Below are 23,741 nucleotides of genomic sequence, written 5' to 3' on the forward strand. Positions count from 1 at the left end.
CTTATAACGTTCTATACCATCACTCATTAATATATTTTTTTATGTACATATTCTTATTAATTCCTTTACACTTGTGTGTGTATAAGGTAATTGTTGTGAAATTGTTAGGTTATATTACTTGTTAGATATTACTGCATTGTCGGAACTAGAAGCACAAGCATTTCGCTACACTTCCATTAACATCTGCTAACCATGTGAATGTGACAAATACAATTTGATTTGATACTTACCTCACTTTGTTGATGTGCAGTGTATCACTGAGTGCCTTACTACCTCACCCACTGAACTTGCAGCTTAACAATTGTAAGAGCAGAAGCGTTTCCAATGCATTAACTAATTAGCATAATTCATTTGAATTGTATTGGTTTCTTCAATGTACTGAACTAAAATATAAAAGCAACATGCAACAATTTCAAAGATTTTACTGAGTTACAGTTCATATAACAGTTACAAGCATTTTGCTCCACCCGCAATAACATCTGCTAAATATGTGAACGATAACATACAGCCAAATGACAGACGAGGAGCTGGACAATCTGGTAGCCACATGCAAGACAAGTTCACCACAATTAGTATGGTGAGAGGATATATGAAAGCACTGGGTCACCGAGTCCAGTGGATACAATTGTGGGACTCAATACATCATGTCGATGCTGCACGAATGCAGGAAAGAATGACAAGACTTGGAGGTGTTGTCAGATGAACATACTCAGAACATACCTGATAAGAGAATTATCTAATAAAGGTAAATGAATCAATAAACCATGATGAATTATTAGTCATACAGCATGGTTAATGAATAATCAATGTAATTATCAATGTACTGATCGATTGGTCTGATTAGTTCCAGAAAGTCCAGGAACCACTGGAGAGGGAAAGAAATGTGTGTGTATGCAATTAGTATAGAGAGCTACAGAAACAGATGGTAAAGGGAGTACAACTTCAAAGAGTTCCTAACCTTGAGGGAAAGGAACAGGCTGAGCTAGAATGTGATAAACAGCGTGAGAAGTCAATGGGGGTTGCAGGTCACCAACAGTTTGTGTGTAAATGCATGTGCGTAAGTAAGCAAGAACTATAAAATGACTGTTTTGTTATCCTGACCTCAGAACGTTCTCATGAATAAAGCTACAGAAACCTTTTGCAGAAAGCTGAGTCCTTGCCTAATTTTTTTAACCCATTGTCTTACAAACCTTGGGCATTAGTCAAGGAGAATTGATTATTGATTATTATCATCAAGATATAAAATTCCTTTAACAATTGGTCCTTCGGCCGAGATCTCAAAAACTGCCGCTGTCGTTCCAAGGAGACACCGAAACCGTGCACGGGCGGATGAAATATCCGTACATCAAAGACCTGGCCCTTTACTGTGGGTTCTTTACAGGCCGGTGGCAAACTGGTACGCGACAGAGGTGGTGATGAGATTCAACGAACATTGAAAAACTCAGCTGCAAATAATAAGGTTAGTAGACTTTATTCATACTTTTGGGGAATAGCACCTGTATGATTACATTAAATAAGGAGTGAGTGAAGCACCTATAGGTCTGCATTACATGATGAAATGAGGAATACGCCTGTATGTCTGCATTGCATGATGGAATAAGGGACACAATCGGTGGTAGCATTAAATGAGGAAACGTTGTGAGTGAAAGGCAAAAGCGATTGTTGTGAGTGAAAGGCAAAAGCGATTGTTGTGAGTGAAAGGCAAAAGCGATTGATGTGAGAGTGAAAGGCGGGAGCAAGTAGAGGATTTTAATGTACTCTGGGTGTTAGACGCTGAAATTGGTGAATGTTATAGCTGGTGACCTGGCTTCAGAGGTTTGCGTGGAGAAAACGGTTTTAAAGGGAATCAAGTATTCTGCGCGAATGGAAGGCAGGAATTAGTTGTAAATTCAAAACGACGAATTTGAAAACGAAACAGGGTCCGAAAAGACCCTGGGCAACTGTGGCCACTGCAGAAAACTAAACTAGGGCTTATGGTGAGACCTGATAACGTAGCAAAAGTGTAAAAAAAAACATAAGGGGATAGTCGGTACCTAAACATAGGGATTTAGGTCTGATATCTATGGGTGAAGTGAGACCTAATATGGCGGAGTGAGATACAGATATTAGTGTCAAAAGTTACATGAAGCAACAGATAAATAGGCTGTTAACTAGGGCTTTACGACCCCTGGAAAATAGTTTATAGTTGCATACGTATGCGACCTAATGTCTGATCGACAGTCCCCTCTATAGATAAGGTTTCGAGAGAGATAGAGTAACTATGCTGGGATGAGTGATGCGTGTGAGGAGGATTCTGTCAACAACCGCGAAAATGACAGGCAGTAAAACCTAATAATAAAACGGGTTGCAGTGTTTGTCTATGAGTGAGATGAAGACAGGGGGTGTTAGGATAGATACGTATAATCATTCTAGCAGGACAACTCTATATTGTGAGAAGGAAAATTAATAACGAAAACATATTGTTAGAATCAACAGTCGCGAAAAAAGCTGGTTTGTTCTTTTAAGCGTGAGATAGAAGCAATGTGTCATATAGCATGCTAATAATTATTCCCCAAATTCTAGGTTAATACTTCAATTCTAGCTTAACAACGGTAAATATCATACACATAAAGATTAACAGCGAGTAGACACTGATTGTATTTGATAAATTAAAGCACATAGAATAAAAGATAGTTTTCAAAATAGAAAAAAAGATAGAAGCATGCGAATAATTATTCCCCAAATTCTAGGTTAATAACGAAAACATATTGCTCGAATCAACAGTCGCGAAAAAAGCTGGTTTGTTCTTTTAAGCGTGAGATAGAAGCAATGTGTCATATAGCATGCTAATAATTATTCTATAATTCTAGCTTAACAACGGTAAAAAGCATACACATAAAGATTAACAACGAGTAGACACAGATCGTAGTTGATCCAGAATTTTGTAAATTCTTACAAAAAATCGTTCTAAAATTCTAGATTGGGAGAAGAAGCAGAATAAATACGAGTGTACTTTAACACCATGGGTAGTAAATCCTCTGAGATCCCGGTATTGACAGGAGATGAACGTTTTATGCTGGGAAAAGATAAGAGGAACATTTATTTTGGCCCGAAATAGAGGAAGAAATACGATTTTGATGGATGTTTAAATGTTGAAAGATTGGAAATAATGGTAAAACAAATACATAGGGTCTGTGGGGATAAGATAGAGAAGCAGCGCGCAGAGGGCCTTGACACTGCTCGGGTATGGCTGGCAGAAGCTAGAAAGAGAGCGGAGGGGGCCAAGAGTGAGGGAGTTACTAAGAATGAATTTTTGGGTAGCCAGGAGCAGACAGAGAGGACTCCCACGGCTCCCACAGAGACACCATCTAAACCCAAATTATACCCCTCCCTGGCTGACCAGGGGTGGCGGGAGAACCCAGATAACGAGGTGGTGGTGGTGAGACGGAGGCAACCACATCAAGTGCCGCCCGTACCGTTACCCCCTCCCCCATATGCTGGTCCTCAGGGAGCCGAGGGAGGTAGAGAGGAAGAGACACAGGGAGGAGGACAGGATTTAGCCACTTTATTGAAAAAGTGGATAGAAACGGAGGGAGAGAGAAAGATGAGAACTAGGGGTAGAGAGCGTGTCGGTGGTGCTGCACAACCCAGAGCCCCCAGTAGGCTCGTTTACCATAACCAAAGTCCGGATAGGAATAGACAAAAGGGGGAGATGGATTCTTTAACTGTAACAAATCGGGTCATACCCTTGTCATGACGTTGGCCTCTTTGGGTACAGGAAGGACAGTTGACCCCCTCCCCTTTGTACCATCACCCAACCTACCTTCCCCCCAACCCATGGTTGTAAAAATTCCAAGAGGAGAATCTACTACCACATGTTTCATAGAGAGACAAAGGAAATTCTTCCAACTCATAGAATTGGAGAACCGGGCGACATGTGTGTTCTGGAGAAGATATGGAAGATTGATGAAGACTCCAGCTACGAACTGATCCGCTTGGTACAATTTTGTGATACTCAGAAGAGACAATATAGCCATATTACCATAAAACTGTTTATGTAATAGCCTCAGCGATGAGACTGGCATCATAATGGTTGTATAAAATGTATTAATAAGGATAAAGCTATTTGTAATACATTGAGATGCTATGTACTGATGTTAATGTGATAGAATTGTATTTCTGTAACCAAGTCTAACTCAGTCATAGGCACGCCCCCAGGGACACATACAGGACCAGGCGTCATTTGACAAGCCTGTTCTATGGGCACTATAAAACACCCCCTGATTTACATTTCTACAGACCAGGCCTGCACTCCATGGCCATTAGGTTTTATCATCCAAGTACTCTACTGAAAGTGAACCATACCACGTGGTTAACTTTTAGACTATCGATATCGACAGAATAAGAACAAGTCTTTGATATTAATTATTAGTCTGCAGCTAAGTAAATTATATCATTGAACGCGAAGACCAACGACACATCCATTCTATGACGACATTAATGAATGTCGCTCTGAAAGATCCATTCTAACCGAGAGAGAGAGAGAGAGAACGCGGACAAAACTCTCCATCAGAACATAACTCTTCAAAAGGGATCCCGACGACACATGAGCGTAAATATATATTGATTGCAATTGTTCCCGAATGAGTGAGCCTTCAATTGTCAATTGTTAATATTAATGAACTCTGTGTAACTTCTCAGCTGACCGTTTATGACCCATTGTCTAACAGACCAGCCATGCTTGTTAGCCATTAGGGCACATTACTATACCAATCCTTTGTGACGATAATTACTGTTTGTATGTTTTCTGTTAATTACTTAGTGTAGTAAATAAATGATTTTAAGACAATTGATGTATGGATGATTTTAGTAAAGACTGGATTCATGCAGATACAACAATTTACGACGTTTGGAATGAGACTGGACGCGAGGTAAAATACGCCATTCAAACCAGAAGATAATCGGCCTATACTATAATAGAATATAATATATAATGTTATAATATAGGAAAGTTATATTAGGAAAATTATAACTTTGTAATCTGAATATTTTTCTTGGTGCCCCGATCTCCTAGTTAATTACAATTAAACGATTAATCAGTTTAATCGCGTGATAATAATTACAGGGAGTTAATTGATAAACCTATCTTCAGTTTAATGGTACCCAAAGACACGACATATATGGTGCCCCCGTGTGAGGACTCAAACTAAAATGCACGTTGGCTCATTTTGATAATACATATATGGAGCCCCCGTGCGAGGAATCTAAGATAGAATTGGACTTTGCTGTGAAATTCTATATATCAATTGTGCAAACAGAATTGTACAAACAGCCTGCTATCTAAACAAAGTGATTGTGCATTTTCCATTGAGAGAAGCTATTTAGAGTAGCTCCGTTCTTATGTCGATAAAAGAGAGGAATAAATTCCAGTTTTAGTCCGTTAGGCCAAACGGTACTATTTCTGTCGGTAAATATTAACTTCTAGAGTAAGGTTAGAATTTAGAAGTTAACTGTCCGGTAACCGAGCCGAATAATTTGCCTACCGCACTAAGACAGTGTGGGCAGACCGTATGCGTATCTGTATTTAAGTACCGTGTCGCTCCGGTCAGCATAAACGCTAGCAGAATATGCTGAATGGCTAAGGTGAGACGTCACTAGAAAACCCACCCTTTCCATAGTGAAAGGATCCTATTTTGGTGCTTGGAAGGATACTCCTGAACCAAGTAGCAATAGCTTAGCATTACGGGCAAGCTAACAGAGAGGGAACATTTCCTCTCCCCGTAACACGTTTAAAATTCCTCTGCTAGCGCGACGGAAGTCCGACCTTTGTACTTCTGTTTAATTTCAGCATTCTGCACCCTGGTGGTGAAGAATTGCCAGTACATCTCTAGGGGAAATCCAAACGTGGATCATGGTAACATATCCAGAAAATCGCAATTGACGGGATATGACGTCTCATTCAATTTAACTAACAAATGAAATTGCCAGATTTACCTTTTCAAGTGGATCTTTTTTTTTAAATATCCAAAATTGATTGGGCGTCCATAATGAGACATGATTAACTTTTTCCAAACTTAACTTAGATGAAGCAAGGCTCTCAGGTTAATTGAAAGTTAATTCCCAGATAGCCTATACAGGTTTGATATATCATAAATAGATTAATCAGTAAAATCTGCTTTAGCAAGGCACATTCAGTAAAACCCATTACTGACGGGAGTGAATCCCATGTGGCTTCGGCCTTAAGGGAAAGTATAGTGGTGAATGTACCCTAAACATTTAAACTACATTACTGTTATGATAACTCCACAATCTGAATTGCTTGGGTATCATTGCCTCATTCAATTTATTTAGTTAAATTGTCGAACATACCTTTCTAGGTTCTTCCAACTAAATGAGACAACTTAAACTTTGCATACTAACCTTGATGAAGCAACCTCTCAGGTAATTCAAAGTTAATTCCCAGATAGCCTATACAGGTTTGATATATCATAAATAGATTAATCAGTAAAATCTGCTTTAGCAAGGCACAGTCAGTAAAACCCCTTTACTGACGCTCAGCCCCAGGGAGGAGCGTACCCTAGTGGTGAAGGGTCCCAACATTTGACCTACGGTTTACACTTATGATATCCAATCAATGGAGAGTGTATGGATTATCGTCTCATTCAATTTAATAAGTTAAATTGTCGAACATACCTCTAGGTTCTTCCAATTAAATGAGACAACTTAAACTTTACATATTAACCTGGATGAAGCAACCTATCAGGTAATTCAAGTTTAATACCCAGATAGCCTACCCAGGTAGGACTAATCATTGGCATTGATTAATTCAATTTGCTTTTGCAAATTCATTCACTTCCACAGTACTGTACAGTACTGATGGTTCATTAACGTCTATAAATAGATTCAAATCGTCTTTGCAGCTCCCCACATTCCAAAACCTAATTTTGGAAAATTAGAAAAAAACAATTTTCCTTTCAAATGTTCTAATAATGTGCAAGCTATCAGAGGGGGTCGCCCGCTAATTAGTGAACCCCCACCCGTAAATGGATTGATCTCTGACCTCAGCAGCGATAACAACCCTAATTATGCCATTAGTGGAAAAGCAGACAACAATGTTTTCCAAAATCAACCATCGGGCGCAGGCCTCGTAAAGGTTCTCTCCAGTCTAGCTCTGATGTCTTGCCATCCGAGATTGCCATCTGTCCAATACCGCAGTGCACAGCTGAAGCACGAGCAGGTAACGGTAGACATAAAGGGACAGGTGGAGAGAACCGGGAAACCAATGACCAAGGCAGACAAGGGAAAAATTCTGCTAGCTATGGAACTGCGTTCAAAAACTGAACAATTAAATGTAATTGCAAAAACGTATGACGATGAACAAGCACAAGCTCTTCAACAAAATCGTTTTCTACAGGAACAAAATCATATGCTACAGAAACAACTCGATTTAGCCAAGACTAAATACGATGATGTCCACGCCAAACTAGATAAATCTGAAGAGTTATCTACAAACAGGAGCGCTCAATTTGACAACATGCATGCTGTTTTGTTGAATGTTACTCAAAATAACACGGTGCTCCTCAAAGCGCTGCAGACCAAAGACGATCAGTTAATGAACACAATGACAAAGTTGGATTATAAATCAGCAGAACTTATTGAAGTCGCTGACCAAATGAATGATGAGAGAACTCAGGTGATGAGGTTGGAAATATTGATTTCTAAGCAAGCAGAGGAAATCTCATCACTGAATCTCTCGCTCCGTACTCAAGACCTCTACCTGCAAACCATGACAGATAAGTTTGAGACCGAAAGGAGCAGGTGTGACACTCACGTGTCCAAAATCGGTACTCTAAGCGCTCAAGTGGACTCTGCAATGCAGCAGAATTCCACCCTTAGGTACCATCTGGAGGAAATCCAGAATGGTCACGCTCTACAGCGCGACTACCCATCCAAGCAACCGGAGCCCTGTACTCACAGGAGTGAAGACAATAGGTTTCAGACCTTGCCTCCCTCATGTGTCCCTCAGTCTTCTCCTCTTGGCCCTTCGGCACTGAGTAATATGGCGCCTCTTGGCCAACTACAACAAGGCTTGGCTTCTTCTCTTGGCCTTTCGGCCCCAATCTCTCCACAGGAGGAAGCCAACCCTCTCCGCCCGCTTGACGCGGAATACCTTGACAAACTCGTCAAGAATTTCCCCACCTTTGACCCCATTCCAGGTCAGCCAAACGATACTGAGATGTTCCTAGCTGACATAGAGGACGCGTTGGATGGCTACCCGAACGCTACGGGTTCTGACAGGGTTTACCTGTTGAAGCGAATGTCAAATAGACACGTGACAAGGTTCATTCGCCTACAACAACAACACATGCTAAATGACTACGCTAAACTTGCCACAGCTTTGAAATTAGAATTCAGTGGTTCTGCGACTCGCAAACACGATAGCTCACTGGCTAACACCGTCAAACAAGCTCGGAACGAACACCCACAAGCTTACTATCATAGGCTTCGTTCAGCTTACTTTGGCCTACTCACTGAAACCGGAATGGAAGAGCTGTTACCATTCAAACAAATGTTTCTGTCGAACATGCATCCCACATTCATTACCTACGTGGGCCCTGCCGCCCACGTTGGCTTGCCTATCTTACAACTCAGAGAGCTTGCAAGCACAGCTTTTGAGGCATCAAAAGTTCACAACGCTAAGAGCCCTGACCACTCGGTTTTGAAGTTTAACCAGGAGCACTCACTCCAGTTAGAGGGTGCATTATCAGGTATTGGAGCGTCGAGAGATGACTCACAACAACAGTTTCTACCACGAAACCATGATTCCAATAACCTCCGCGGTCGAAATAACTGTAAAGTACGTAGCCATCAACATGACTACCGCTACAATCGACCCGTTCGCTACGTTCCTGCACCCAACCCACAAAAAGTGTCAGAGCACAAGGGTAACAAAGGGTTGAAGGACGATCAAAACGTAGACCAATGTTCTCCAGAAGTCTCACTACGGGAAGAACTTAAGCGAGAACAATTTGAGAAAAGGGTAAAAGATAAGTCACAAGGACTAGACAGGGAATTACCGGACACCAGGTCCGCAGGAATTAACACCCATAGCAAGGACTTTAAAGTTCAAATTTCTCCCGCTCTCATTCAAGACCCTATCCAGGGCCCGCTTGATCAAGAAACAAGCCCCCGGGCTCTGTCTATAGACTCTGATACAAAAGTTGCGAAGAAAAAGGTCAAACGCTTCATTAAAGCCAAGCCCACTCAAAATCGGAAAAGTCAATCTGCTTCCATCTTGTACAGACATGGCACATCACGTCGTTGCGAACGACCACTCCACTTTGTGGGGAATATGTCCACTAACCACGAATCTAAACGGCCATAAGTGGAAACAGTCCTGGAGGACTGCATAGCTTGTCATGCACTAATTGATTCGGGTGCAACAATATCACTCATCTCTCAAACATTGTTTGATGATCTCAAAAGGGCTTTGAAGCCAACTAAACGTTGGTTAAAAGTGGAACGATGCGACACTAAACTTCGAGGGGTCACTCAGACTACCTCGCCTCTCACATTGAGAGTCATGCTGAAACTACACTTCCAGGACGTATCGCTCGTTCACCCTGTGTATGTTACCAGCCTCGAAACTGTAACCCTGCTACTTGGAGCAGACTTGATGGATCGGTTACTCCCATTGATGGATTGGAAAACCAACCAGGTATGGTCACAGGCCACAGTGCCTTCTCCACTGACCACACTGTCTTCCCCTAACGCTAGCTGCAACGCAGTCCTTCACGAGGGGTATCTGTCGAAAGCACCCCTTGGGAAAAAGACGTATAGAAACCTCTTGGTACAAAATCCGATCCATGGAGATATTACGATATCTCGACACATTCCATCAGCCAACCTGATTGACCATTCTTTTCATGATTTCGAGCCAGCTGTCTCTGTGAATAAGCAACTTCCCTCCTCCTTGCAGTCGTGCAATACGATAGTTGATATGAACTTCTCTTGCCCTTCGGACACTTCCGCAAGCACTGCGGCCGTCTCAGACCATTTCGAATCCCACCGCACCCTCTCCGCTATGCAATCTGGTTTCAGAGCTGGTCATGGGTGCACCTCAGCCACGCTCAAGGTCCTAAACGACATCGTAACCGCCATCGATAAGAAACAATACTGTGCTGCCGTATTCATTGTCCTGGCCAAAGCTTTTGACTCTGTTAATCACCACATCCTCATCGGCAGACTCAGTAGCCTTGGTTTCTCAAACGATTGCGTCGCCTGGTTCACCAACTACTTCTCTGACAGAGTTCAGTGTGTCAAATCGGAGGGCCTGCTGTCCGGACCTCTGGCAGTCTCTATGGGGGTACCACAGGGTTCAATTCTTGGGCCAACTCTTTTCTCTGTATACATCAATGATGTCGCTCTTGCTGCTGGTGAATCTCTGATCCACCTCTACGCAGACGACACCATTCTGTATACTTCTGGCCCTTCTTTGGACACTGTGTTAACAACCCTCCAGACGAGCTTCAATGCCATTCAACTCTCCTTCCGTGGTCTCCAACTGCTCCTAAACACAAGTAAAACTAAATGCATGCTCTTCAACCGATCGCTGCCTGCACCTGCCCGCCTGTCCAGTATCACTTCTCTGGACGGTCCTAACTTAGAATTTGTGGACAACTACAAATACCTAGGTGTCTGGTTAGACTGTAAACTCTCCTTCCAGACTCACATCAATCATCTCCAATCCAAAGTTAAATCTAGAATTGGCTTCCTATTTCGCAACAAAGCATCCTTCACTCATGCTGCCAAACATACCCTCGTAAAACTGACCATCCTACCAATCCTCGACTTTGGCGATGTCATTTACAAAATAGCCTCCAATACCCTACTCAACAAGCTGGATGCAGTCTATCACAGTGCCATCCGTTTTGTCACCAAAGCCCCATATACTACCCACCACTGCGACCTGTACGCTCTCGTTGGCTGGCCTTCGCTTCATAATCGTCGCCAAATACATTGGCTGCAGGTCATCTACAAGACCCTGCTAGGTAAAGTCCCCCCTTATCTCCGCTCACTGGTCAGTCACCATAGCAGCACCCACCTGTAGCACGCGCTCCAGCAGGTATATCTCTCTGGTCACCCCTAAAGCCAACTCCTCCTTTGGTCATCTCTCATTCCAGTTCTCTGCTGCCAATGACTGGAACGAACTACAAAAATCTCTGAAACTGGAAACACTTATCTCCCTCACTAGCTTTAAGCACCAGCTATCAGAGCAGCTCCCAGATCACTGCACCTGTACATAGCCCATCTATAATTTAGCCCAAACTACTACCTCTTCCCCTACTGTATTTATTTATTTAACCTGTTAGGGTATAGGGGGCAGTATTGAGACTTTTTTGAAAAAAGATGTGCCCATTTTTAAATGCCTCCTACACCTACCCAGTAACTACAATATGCATATACTTATTATATATGGATAGAAAACACCCTAAAGTTTCAAAAACTGTTTGAATGGTGTCTGTGAGTATAACAGAACTCATTTGGCAGGCAAAACCCTGAGACAGATTCTGACAGGAAGTGGATACCTGATGTGTTGAATTGACTTTGAGCCTATGCCATTGAAAAACAAAGGGGGTGAATTATATTCTGGCACTTCCTATTGCTTCCACAAGATGTCCCCAGCCTTTACAAAGTGTTTTGAGTGTTCTACAGTGAGATCTGACCGAATAAGAGCCATGGAACGTGATGGTCCATCATTCACCCTGGCGCGCGATTTGATGGTTCTGGTTAAAAAAGGCCCTAATGATTTATGCGATACAACGTTTGACATGTTTGAACGAACGGAAATATATTTTTTCCGTTCTTGAAGTGAAGTGAAGTCCGGCTGGCTTAGATCATGCGCTACAACACGGAGGTTTTTCGACATAAATGATGAGCTTTTTTGAACAAAACTACATTCGTTATGGACCTGGGACTCTTTGGAAGTGACATCTGATGAAGAGAATCAAAGGTAATGGATTATTTATATAGTATTTTCGATTTTAGATTCCTCCAACATGGCGGTTAGTCTGTATCGCGATGCGTATTTTTCTGGCGCAGTGCTCAGATTATTGCAAAGTGTGATTTCCCAGTAAGGTTAATTTAAAATCTGACAAGTCCATTGCGTTCAAGAGATGTAAATCTATAATTCTTTGAATGACAATATAATATTTTAGCAATGTTTTCTAATATTAATTAATTATTTTGTCGTCATGACTTGACTGCCGGTATTGGAGGGAAACGATTTCCTGAACATCAACGCCATAGTAAAACACTGTTTTTAGATATAAATATGAACTTGATAGAACTAAAAATGCATGCATTGTCTAACAAAATGTCCTAGGAGTGTCATCTGATGGAGATTGTAAAAGGTTAGTGCATAATTTTAGCTGATTGTATGGTTTTGGTGACGCATGTCTTTGAATCGACAATGCATTGCACACAGCTATTGTCAATGTACTCTCCTAACATAACCTAACTTTATGCTTTCCCCGTAAAACCTTTTTGAAATCGGTAAACGTGGTTAGATTAAGAAGATGTTTATCTTTCAAAGGCTGTAAGTTAGTTGTATGTTTGAGAAATTTGAATTTGTACATTTATTTGGTTTCAAATTTGCCGCTCTTGAAATGCACCTGCTGTTGATAGGGTGCGCCACAGGTGGCACGCTAACGTCCCAGGTAGCCTCAAGAAGTTAATTTATTTTTGCTCCTTTGTACCATATTATTTATATTTTAACTTTGAACTTTCTTCAAACTACAAATCTACCATTCCAGTGTTTTACTTGCTATACTTTATTTACTTTGCCACCATGGCCTTTTTTTGCCTTTACCTCCCTTATCTCACATCATTTGCTCACATTGTATATAGTCTTATTTTTTTCTACTGCATCATTGATTGTATGTTGTTTTACTCCATGTGTAACTCTGTGTTTTTGTATGTTGTCGAACTGCTTTGCTTTATCTTGGCCAGGTCGCAATTGTAAATGAGAACTTGTTCTCAACTTGCCTACCTGGTTAAATAAAGGTGAAATAAATAAATAAATACAATTTTGCTAGAGAATGTGAGGTTCTGTGTAAACACTGCAATAAAATAGGTCGAAACTGTAAAAAGAGTGAATCGGTTGAGATAGAGCATCTAACAGTAACGGTCGGGGTAACAGAGTACCTGATAGCAACCCCAGGAGAAATAGCGGGGAGGAGCAGAGACTCCGTAGACAGAAGGGGAAAAACAGGGAGACGCGCTGACAGAGACGGAGAGAAGCAGTGTTTCAATTGTCACAAGCTAGGACACCACCAGTGTAAAGCACCGTGTAACCGCTGCAGGGAGGGAAACCATTCTGGTAGAGATTGTAACAAAAACAGAGACAAGCAAGGCCAGAGAGGGAGTAGAGACAGATACAAAGAGAAGGTCAGGCGCCCCCAGCCAGACTCAGAGGAGGAGGAGGAGAAGGCAGGACTAACTATGGAGAGCGGGGGAACAGACACTAGTGAGGGGAAGGACGATTTTCAGAATTTAGTTATAAACAGCGATTGTGAAGTTTTTGAATTGGCTACAATTGATTTGGCAGTACAACAAGAACAGAAACCCTATTTGACACTAACAGTAATGGGAGAGAGAATCAAATTTCTGTGTGATACTGCGGTGTGTCTTGTTTTCTGAGTTTTAATAAACACATGAAATTATTTTGATAGGGAATGTTCTGGGAACCTGGGATACAAAATGTAGATAAAGTTCTTAGCTTTAATTTGTTTAATGTAGTAAGAAACACGGTTCTGAAAGGGTGGTATGACTTTTGACCCATCTGGTGACTTTTCCTGTGTGGTCTGATCAGCCACATTGAAAAGCCATTTGGATGGTGAATTTAAGGTCATTGGTGATATTGATTTTAAGGGAATTTGTAGAACTGATAATTATGATGGAGTTAAAGTTCTTAGACACAATTGATAATTTGAACCAATGAGAAGACTAAAAGGGCAAAGCCTTAGACTAAGGGTAGGCTTCCTTAAGCCTATTTTCCTAGAACAATAAGGGTAAAATAATTTTTCTTGGTGGAGTAAATCAGATTAGTCATTTTGATCTGATTATGTTATTTGAAAATATTTTGACCAGTAGCAGGGGTATTTTTTACATGATCTAGATACGTTTATTTTCCCTTAGGAAGTCAGCTGTTGTTGAATTCAGTGTAAGAGATTTAACACAACAAGGCTGTGGAATTGATATAATAGTATTACTATATTTTGCTGTGAATAACTTTAATAATAGTAGACTTATGTCAACAGGACAGGGATATATGACATCTGTAGGTGATCCAGGATTATTGAAGGTATCGAGATAAATTTAAGTAGATATGCAATATCTAGATAGGTTGATTTTTCTAAAGTTCAGGAGTGCAACCAAGGAGACAATGAGACATTTAGTCAATATTTGGAAACAACCCAGATTTGATACTTTCTGTTATGACAAAAAGCTGGAGACAGATAGAAGGGCAGACGGAGAGATCCTCCCCTGCACTGCTGAAACCTTGAGGGTTGGGGAGTAGCAGGAAGAAAGGAGGGGGGCCAGCAGGAGTCGATAGGAAGAGAATTTGGTTCACTTAGCTCTAGGATATTAATTCATGGAGAGACTATCGGCTCCGTTGGCAGGCATATATTTTAGTTTTGATTTTAAGTTTATGTTTGGTAAATTCGCTAGGGGGAGATATGATCATTTTGTTGAAAGTAATTGTTACCCTAACTAAAAGGGCAATGAAAGCTTAGTTGGTTTCAGGTGTTAGACACTGAACCATTGCCCAGACACTATTCTGCACAGTAGGCTGAAATAGTAGCATTGACTAGAACCGGTGAAATAAGAAAGGAGAGAAAGTTACTATTTACACAGATAAGCACATAGACATTTAAAACCATACAAAACAGCACAGATAAATCTTAAAGAAGGTAAAACACTTGACAGAGGATTGTTAAATGATAGCCAAGGATGAAGGCCCCAGGGAGAATTGGACATGTGGAAAATGAAAGGGGGCATCCTACAAGAGAAGGTCTGACATAAGGATAATTTACTTATCCTACCAAAGACATTGTATGGATACGCAGCAATATTGATACATAGGCTAAGCAATGTATCAAGGGGAGGGAAGTATAGTAGAGTAGTTAGGAAAGAGTGACGGCCTAAAGGATAATTACTTAAACACATTTTTTTATTGTAAGAAGGTCCATTCCAACATTTGGAATTGGACTTATTGAACTATTCCGAATTAAGGGGAAGAAGGGGTGTTTAACAATATTAGATAAGTATAGCAAATGGGTAGAAGCGTTCCCAACTTACTTGGTGGACATGATTATGGTAGCTAAAATATTAAGTCAAGATATTATCCCTAGAGTTGGTTTACTAGGAGCCATCTTTTTAAATGATGGATGACATTTTAGCTAATCAGGTAGAGCCTATAGAATGCCAGAGTTAGGGAGAATAGAGATACCAGAACAGGTAGACATAGAAGTTGAAGAAATACTAGCAGAAAACATGAGAAGACTGTTTGTTAACCAAACCCGTATGTCCAAGATTGTGTGTCCAACAGGTGAATTACAGGAGAAGGGGATTCACTCAGTACAACCAGGAGACTGGGTGTGGATCCAGTCCCTGAGGAGAAAAGACGGGAAGCAGCCCCGTGGGGAAGGCCCATACCAGGTTCTGTTAAACCACTGCCTTTGCCATTAGAAAAGCTGAGAGAGTCACTTGGGTCCACGTTATCCACTGCAAGAAGGTATGTACACATATGAGCACTGCTGATCACACACAGAGTTAGGAGAAGAACCGAGTACCAACAAGGGTCCGGGGGTTACCTCCTTAACGAAGATTTCCTATCCCGACCGTTCATCACTGTGTGTGCTCCTAGAGGTGTGAGTATGGGGTGGTACCTAGCAGAACGACTAAGGGCAGGAGAGGGTTGGCGGTTTTTGGGAAGAGTAGAGACTCTGAGCTGCATCATAGTTTTGGTAACCTTTCTGATACATTCAGATCCACCATCTTCCGGTACTAATCATAGGATACCGTTGTCATTGAGAAGAAGTAGAAGATAAACTATATAATACACTGATGAGTGACATACAGAATAAGGAATCAAAGAAGATCAAGATGTAGAATTTAAGGTAAACATTAAACAATTTTCTGGGGAAGCAGACAACTGTACAGATATTGGGGTTGGCCAGATTGAAGTACTCAGCCAACCCACCTCGGTTCACCTAAATTCCGGATGAATACCAGTGTTATAGATACAAGAATGGCACCGAGAACTTAGATGATTTTAATGGCTGAAAGGTAATTGTTAATGTGACTGACTTAGGTTTGAAAGCACAGGAGAAAATGTTTAACCTCATAGCACCTATAACTGATGTAGGGTGGGCCAGTACCAGTAAAGGACGCATACGACAGAAATTACCACAAAGGGTGGTTAGGAACTTGCGCCCTGGGGTTATTGGTCCAACCAGTTTGAGTTAGTCATCAGAGGCCAGTTATAGGAGGCTAAAGTAGGCACAGGAGGAGTTTTGACCAGGATGGGAGTAGCTTTACAAGATGGATGCTATTGGCATCCTCAGGGAAGTTCCAGATGAATACAAAGCTATGAATCAAATATGTGAAGGCTTTAACACTACATTATTTTGGTGGTTGACAATACATAAAAATGTGGATGGGATTAATGACATCTTTTATAATCAACAGAGATTCATGAATGAAAACGGGGATGCAGTAAAGAGGTTCTCTGACCAATTATCCACCACCCCCCTCATGACCTGGTAAAATAGACTGACTCTCGATATGTTATTGGCAGAAGAGGGCAGTGTAGGTAGAATGATTAGGTTCAGCGCTACACGTACATTCCTGATAACACATCCCATGTTTGGGAAATGGAAAAGTGTTGTAAGAACTGTATTATGGGCTGCTTTCACCTGTATGAGTGTGTTTGTGTTGTGTGGATGTTGTCTCGTCCCATGTGTGAGAGGTCTAATCACCAGAACTCTAGAGAGATCGATGACGCAGCAGATGGTGAGATATGGACCAATTCCGAGCTCCGATCAGTGGGATGGCGAATGCGGGCCTCCAGGCCAGGAAGATGGCTCCGTTTCTTTTGATCATGAGGAGCCAATGTTTGATGAAACAATTTTCAACGTTTTGATTGAATTTTCAACATTTAGATGGACTGTTCCTTTAATGAAAATGATGATGAAAATCCTGAATTGAAGTGTCATAAATGACAGTCATTGATGAGTATAGAAGGAATGTACATGTATTGGTCTTGTTAAATTCTTGTATCACAATTGTGTTTACTTATAGTGTGTGATTATTTGTGTTTCCATATAACGTGTGATTAGGTGTAATTCCATATAGCGTGTGATTAGGTGTAATTCCATATATCGTGTGATTATTTGTGTTTCCATATAGCGTACGATTAGGTGTAATTCCATATAACATGTGATTATTTGTGTTTCCATGTAGCGTATGATTATGTGTGATTACATATAGCATGTGATTAGTAGGGTTCTCATATAGCGTCTGATCATCATGGTGAATTATTGAATCATTTAAGGGTGGAATTGATAAGAGAATTATCTAATAAAGGTAAATGAATCAATAAACCATGATGAATTATTAGTCATACAGCATGGTTAATGAATAATCAATGTAATGATCAATGTAGTGATCGATTGGTCTGATTAGTTCCAGAAAGTCCAGGAACCACTGGAGAGGGAAAGAAATGTGTGTGTATGCAATTAGTATAGAGAGCTACAGAAACAGATGGTAAAGGGAGTAAAATTTCAGAGTTCCTAACCTTGAGGCAAAGGAACAGGCTGAGCTAGAATGTGATAAACAGCGTGAGAAGTCAATGGGGGTTGCAGGTCACCAACAGTTTGTGTGTAAATGCATGTGCGTAAGTAAGCAAGAACTATAAAATGACTGTTTTGTTATCCTGACCTCAGAACGTTCTCATGAATAAAGCTACAGAAACCTTTTGCAGAAAGCTGAGTCCTTGCCTAATTATTTTAACCCATTGTCTTACAAACCTTGGGCATTAGTCAAGGCGAATTGATTATTGATTATTATCATCAAGATATAAAATTCCTTTAACAATACCCAGGGTCCAGGTGTAAAATGTTGAATGTGCTTTAGCCTAGGTGACCTAAGACTTTAATCAAATGTGATGTTCTGTGTTTACCGTTTGATGATATTTCTCAGTCAAGTCAGTGTGCATTGTTTTGAAAAAGCACTACTTGAATCTTTCAAATGTTTTGGGCAGCAGAAAAGTGTTCAATGCTTATTACAAAGTTGTATGTTTAATGCAAAGTTTACTCTAACTAAAATACTTTTGAGTTTGCTAAGAGGACTTTTCCTGCAGAAGGGTAATTGTGGTGCCTCACTTGTCTGCTTAACAAAATGTACATTTACGTCATTTAGCAGACACTCTTATCCAGAGCGACTATCTGCTGTGTCTTTTTTAATCTTTACAAATCTCAACACTATTTAACTTCTTATTCATGATTTACAAGTCGGAAGTTTATATACACTTAGGTTGGAGTCAATAAAACTTGTTTTTCAACATTCCACAAACTTCTTGTTAACAAACTATAGTTTTGGCAAGTATTTTAGGGAGAGTTTGACAGTGATGAATACAACAGGTGTAGACCTTACAGTGAAATGCTTACTTACAGGCTCTAACCAATAGTGCAAAAAAGGTATTAGGTGAACAATAGGTAGGTAAAGAAATGAAACAACAGTTAAAAGACAGGCTATATACAGTACAGAGGCTATAAAAGTAGCAAGGCTACATACAGACACCGGTTAGTCAGGCTGATTGAGGTAGTATGTACATGTAGATATGGTTAAAGTGACTATGCATATATGATGAACAAAGAGTAGCAGTAGTGTAAAAGAGGGGTTGCCGGGTAGTGGGTGGGACACAATGCAGATAGCCCGGTTAGCCAATGTGCGGGAGCACTGGTTGGTCGGCCCAATTGAGGTAGTATGTACATGAATGTATAGTTAAAGTGACTATGCATATATGATAAACAGAGAGTAGCAGCAATGTAAAAAGAGGGGTTGGGGGGAACACAATGCAAATAGTCCGGGTAGCCATTTGATTACTTGTTCAGGAGTCTTATGGCTTGGGGGTAAAAACTGTTGAGAAGCCTTTTTGTCTTAGACTTGACACTCCGGTACTGCTTGCCATGCAGCCATCAAGCTTAGATTGTAGGATGGCCGGGGTGTTAAGCATGTCCCAGTTTAGATCACCTAACAGCACGAGCTCTGAAGATAGATGGGGCAATCAATTCACATATGGTGTCCAGGGCACAGCTGGGGCAGAAGGTGGTCTATAGCAAGCGGCAACTGTGAGAGACTTGTTTCTGGAAAGGTGGATTTTTAAAAGTATAAGCTCAAAATGTTTGGGCACAGACCTGGATGGTAAGACAGAACTCTGCAGGCTCTCTCTGCAGTAGATTGCAACTCTGCCCCCTTTGGCAGTTCTATCTTGTCGGAAAATGTTAATAGTTAGGGATGGAAATTTCAGGGTTTTTGGTGGCCTTCCTAAGCCCGGATTCAGACATGGCTAGGACATCTGGGTTGGCAGAGTGTGCTAAAGCAGTGAATAAAACAATCTTAGGGAGGAGGCTTCTAATGTTAACATGCATGAAACCATGGCTTTTACGGTTACAGAAGTCAACAAATGAGAGCGCCTGGGGAATGGGAGTGGAGCTAGGCACTGCAGGGCCTGGATAAACCTCTACATCACCAGAGCAACAGAGGAGGAGGAGGATAAGGGTACGGCTAAAGGCTATAAGAAGTGGTTGTGTAGTACGTTCGGAACGGAGAGTAAAAGGAACAGGTTTCTGGGCGTGGTAGAATAGATTCAAGGCATAATGTACAGACAAAGGTATGGTAGGATGTGAATACAGTGGAGGTATACCTAGGCAGTGAGTGACGATGAGAGAGGTGTTGTCTCTAGAGACACCATTTAAATCAAGCAAGGTTACCGCATGTGTTGGAGGTGGAACAAAAGGGTTAGCTAAGGCTTATTGAGCAGGGCTGGGGGCTCTACAGTGAAATAAGACAATCACTAACCAAAACAGCAATGGACAAGGCGTATTGACATTAGGGAGAGGAATGCGTAGCCGAGTTATCATAGAGGTCCAGTGGGTAGCTAGGCGGGCTGGAGACACGGCGATTCAGACAGCTAGCTGGCCAGGGCTAGCAGGCTAGCAGAAGGGCCTTAGAGGGACGTCGCGGCGGAAGAAGTCTGCTGTAGCCCCCTCGTGCGGTTACGTCGGAAGACCAGTCGTGATGGATCAGCAGGGCTCCATGTAATAAAAGGGTCCAGGCCAATTGGCAAAATAGGTGTAGTAGCCCAAGAAATTGGCTGATGGACATCTTCAGCTAACAGTCCAATATGCTCTAGACAGCTAGCGGGTCACGGCTAGCAGGCTAGCAGATGGGCATTCAGGGGACGTTGCGACGGAGGAGCTTGTTTTTAAACCCCCTCGGGCGGATTACGTCGGTAGTCCAGTCGTGAATCGGCGGGGCTCCGTATCAGCAGTAGAAGGGGTCCAGGCCAATTGGCAAAATAGGTATTGTAGCCCAAGGAGTGGGTGATGGGGCTAGCATAGGCTGGCTCCAGGCTAATTGGTGCTTGCTTCGGGACAGAGACGCTAGCCAGGACTAGCCACTCGGATAGCAGCTAGCTAGCTGCGATAATCCAGTTGAAAAGGTTCAGAGCTTGCGCTAGGAATCCGGAGATATGGAGAAGAAGACGTCCGATATGCTCTAGGTTGAATCATGCTGTGCAGACTGACAGGAGTTGTCCAGGCTAAAGGTTAGCTGATGACCGCTAGCAGTGGCTAGCTGATGACCGCTAGCAGTGGCTAGCTGATGACCGCTAGCAGTGGCTAGCTGGCTAGCTTCTGTTGGGGGTTCCGGTTCTAAAATAAAGAAATAGCAGATCCATACCACATTGGGTGAGGCGGGTTCCAGGAGAGTATGTTGAAGTTGAGGTTAAGAAAAATATTTTTTTTAAATATATGCGAAGATAAAAGATATATAAACGGGACACAACTAGACAAACACAAAGACTGCTACGCCATCTTTGATTTAAAAAAAAAATGTATGCATTGGTATCGGGCCTAAATTTGCCTGCTCATATTTGCTTAAAATCACATGATGAACATTATTACAACATCAGATTCCAGTTTCATTAAAACCATGTCTTTTTTTTTATAACACATGACGTTTTCACATATGTTGATTTTGGGGAGCTGCTAGAGGACAAACGAGGTTGAAAGTGATCATTTCCCTTTTGTTGACTTTATTATTTTGCCAGTTGTTTTCTCTTGCAGAAACACATTTCAATTAAAATAAAAAGTCAGCAATAAAAGTGAAGTTTCAAAGGTCCTCTGATGTGTTATACTTATTCCCATGTAGGTGTTGTTGCATCAAACAACTCATTTTGAGTAAATTATCCAAAATAAATTAAGATCCAACATACAATAACAGTTCTGTAAATTATCAAATTAAGTTAAATCTAAGCAATTTGAGAAGCTGTAAGTTGTTTGCACTTAATATATTGTTAATGAAACCCTAAAAGCAAAGTATATTATATATAAAAATACCTACTGTTGGAAATACTCAAAAAGCTGATGCAAACAGTTGCTTCAATCGTTTTAAGTTTATGTTTATGCTGTATTCAGTGCATATAAACGTTGATTTGTTTTGATGTGGCGTATAAGCCTAAGTGTCACAAGCTACTTAGTTGATTTATTGAATCTCCCACCGCCCAGTCCCTAGCCACATTTTTCCTTACTATGAGTGTGATATCAGATAGGATCTGTATGGCTTGCATAGCCTGTTTGGCTTGCATGGCCTGTTTACAATGACATATTTCAGATGGTTTTAAACTCCAGCAACAGAAGCTGCAGTGAATTTGACATGACCTAACTGACAACCATCTGTCAGTAAGTTATTGTAAAATGCACAGTAACCTAATGGCCAGTAACTGCTTGTAACTTACTTCGTTTTTTTACATTCGCTTACACACTAATAGTGATACTTGAGGCACAGAGTAAAACCATTAACTCGTACCTAATCTTCAGACCAAGTCTGCAAAACTGCAAGCACATTATCTGCTTTACACTCAGTTTACAATTGTGAAACACACTTTTTGCAAAACACTAAACACAATTCTCAACATTAGACCCATCATTCAAAACTAACAGGTCTTGTGTTTCGTTTGGAAAACACTGCCATTCCAAATGCCACACTCATTTACCGACTACCTACATACACCCAGTGCTCACGTGTGAAAACACATAGCTATTTTCTACACTTAGAAATCAAAGCTTGAGTGCTATAAATAGGCTTCAGGTTGGCTTTCTTGGTTTGGACAACAATGGATGCCAATTTTGGAGAGAGAGGAAGAGGAGTGAGAGTAAGAGGAGGAATCGGACGAGGACAAGGAGGAAGAGGACAAGGAGGACGACGAGGAGGAGGACACGGACAAGCCTATTTGTTTATCTACTACATTTGTTTTGTCTTTTACTGTTCGTCCTGAAATCTGGATGATAATACAATGTTTTGAGAAAGAAATGCATAATTTTCCCCCCTTGCATTTCTGTTTATAGTGTAAATATATACGGAATATGCAAACATACTGTATATATTTGTGCACATACATGTACATGTGAGTAATATGACAAACTCTACTACCTCTGTTAGCCAAAATACGAAGTATACAAGCATTGGACACGATTTTGGTTCTTTTAGCGCCCATAATGAAATTCTTCAGAAAATGGGCGTGACTTTACAATGTTTTCAGATTTGCAGTCGAAGTCAGACAAGAACAGATACAAATTCACTTTTCAAATAAGTTAAGTTACGTTGGCTGACAATTTGTTAGCAAATCTATCCTTACGAACTGCATAATATGTCATTACAGCAGTATGTACCGATATGTTAGCTACCTAACGTTAGTTGGCTACTAATACAGTGAATTTGCCAGTATATTAACTATATGCTATCTAACTAACTAGCCAACGTTTATTGACTTGATTATTCACGTCATTCTTAGCTTAGCTAAGTGGCATAGTTGTTGTGCGTTCTCAATGAACATTGTTAATTCGGGTACGTTCGTAAATACACTCTGACTATCTACTATTTACTATTTCAGAACACTCTCATCTGAGTGTGCCAGAGCGCAGAATAACTTGATTAATTTACGAACGCTCAACCCCCGTTGAATATGTCCGGTGTCAGTGAACATTGGCAAAAAAGCATAATTAAATTGTTGCCAGCAGCACAGTTATAGTCACCAACGCACTGGATAACATGAAAACAGCCTAACCAGCTCTACGAGGGCACATAAAATGGTCAGAGTGAGGTGTTCTCTCATTTGTGTCTGGAAGAAGCTAGCAAGCTATCCAATGTTAGCCAGTTAGCTTGGGTGCTTGACGGCTGTTGTGAGGTCAGAACGCTCGGATCAACCATACTCCTCAGACAGTGTCCAGTGTGAGCTTTGAACACTCCGAGTTTACAAACGGACAATCTGACAATGCTCTGAATTTACGAACACACTGCGAGCACACTCTGGCACTCTAGATTGAATTTACGAACACACCCAAAGTCATAAGATGTCTAGCTAGTTAGCAAGAAGTTGCATAGCAACAGCATCAACTTCCGGTAGACAGGTG

At 41.2% G+C, this 23,741-nt stretch overlaps 1 protein-coding gene across 2 annotated transcripts in view; it reads right to left on the bottom strand.

The window, feature by feature from the left end:
- The window catches only part of LOC115170972 (globoside alpha-1,3-N-acetylgalactosaminyltransferase 1-like), a 48,923-nt gene that overhangs the window by 22,254 nt on the left and 2,928 nt on the right, over nt 1-23,741 (bottom strand). The window lies entirely within an intron of this gene.

Source organism: Salmo trutta, chromosome 32 (assembly GCF_901001165.1).
Source record: "Salmo trutta chromosome 32, fSalTru1.1, whole genome shotgun sequence".
Classification (NCBI taxonomy): domain Eukaryota; kingdom Metazoa; phylum Chordata; class Actinopteri; order Salmoniformes; family Salmonidae; genus Salmo; species Salmo trutta.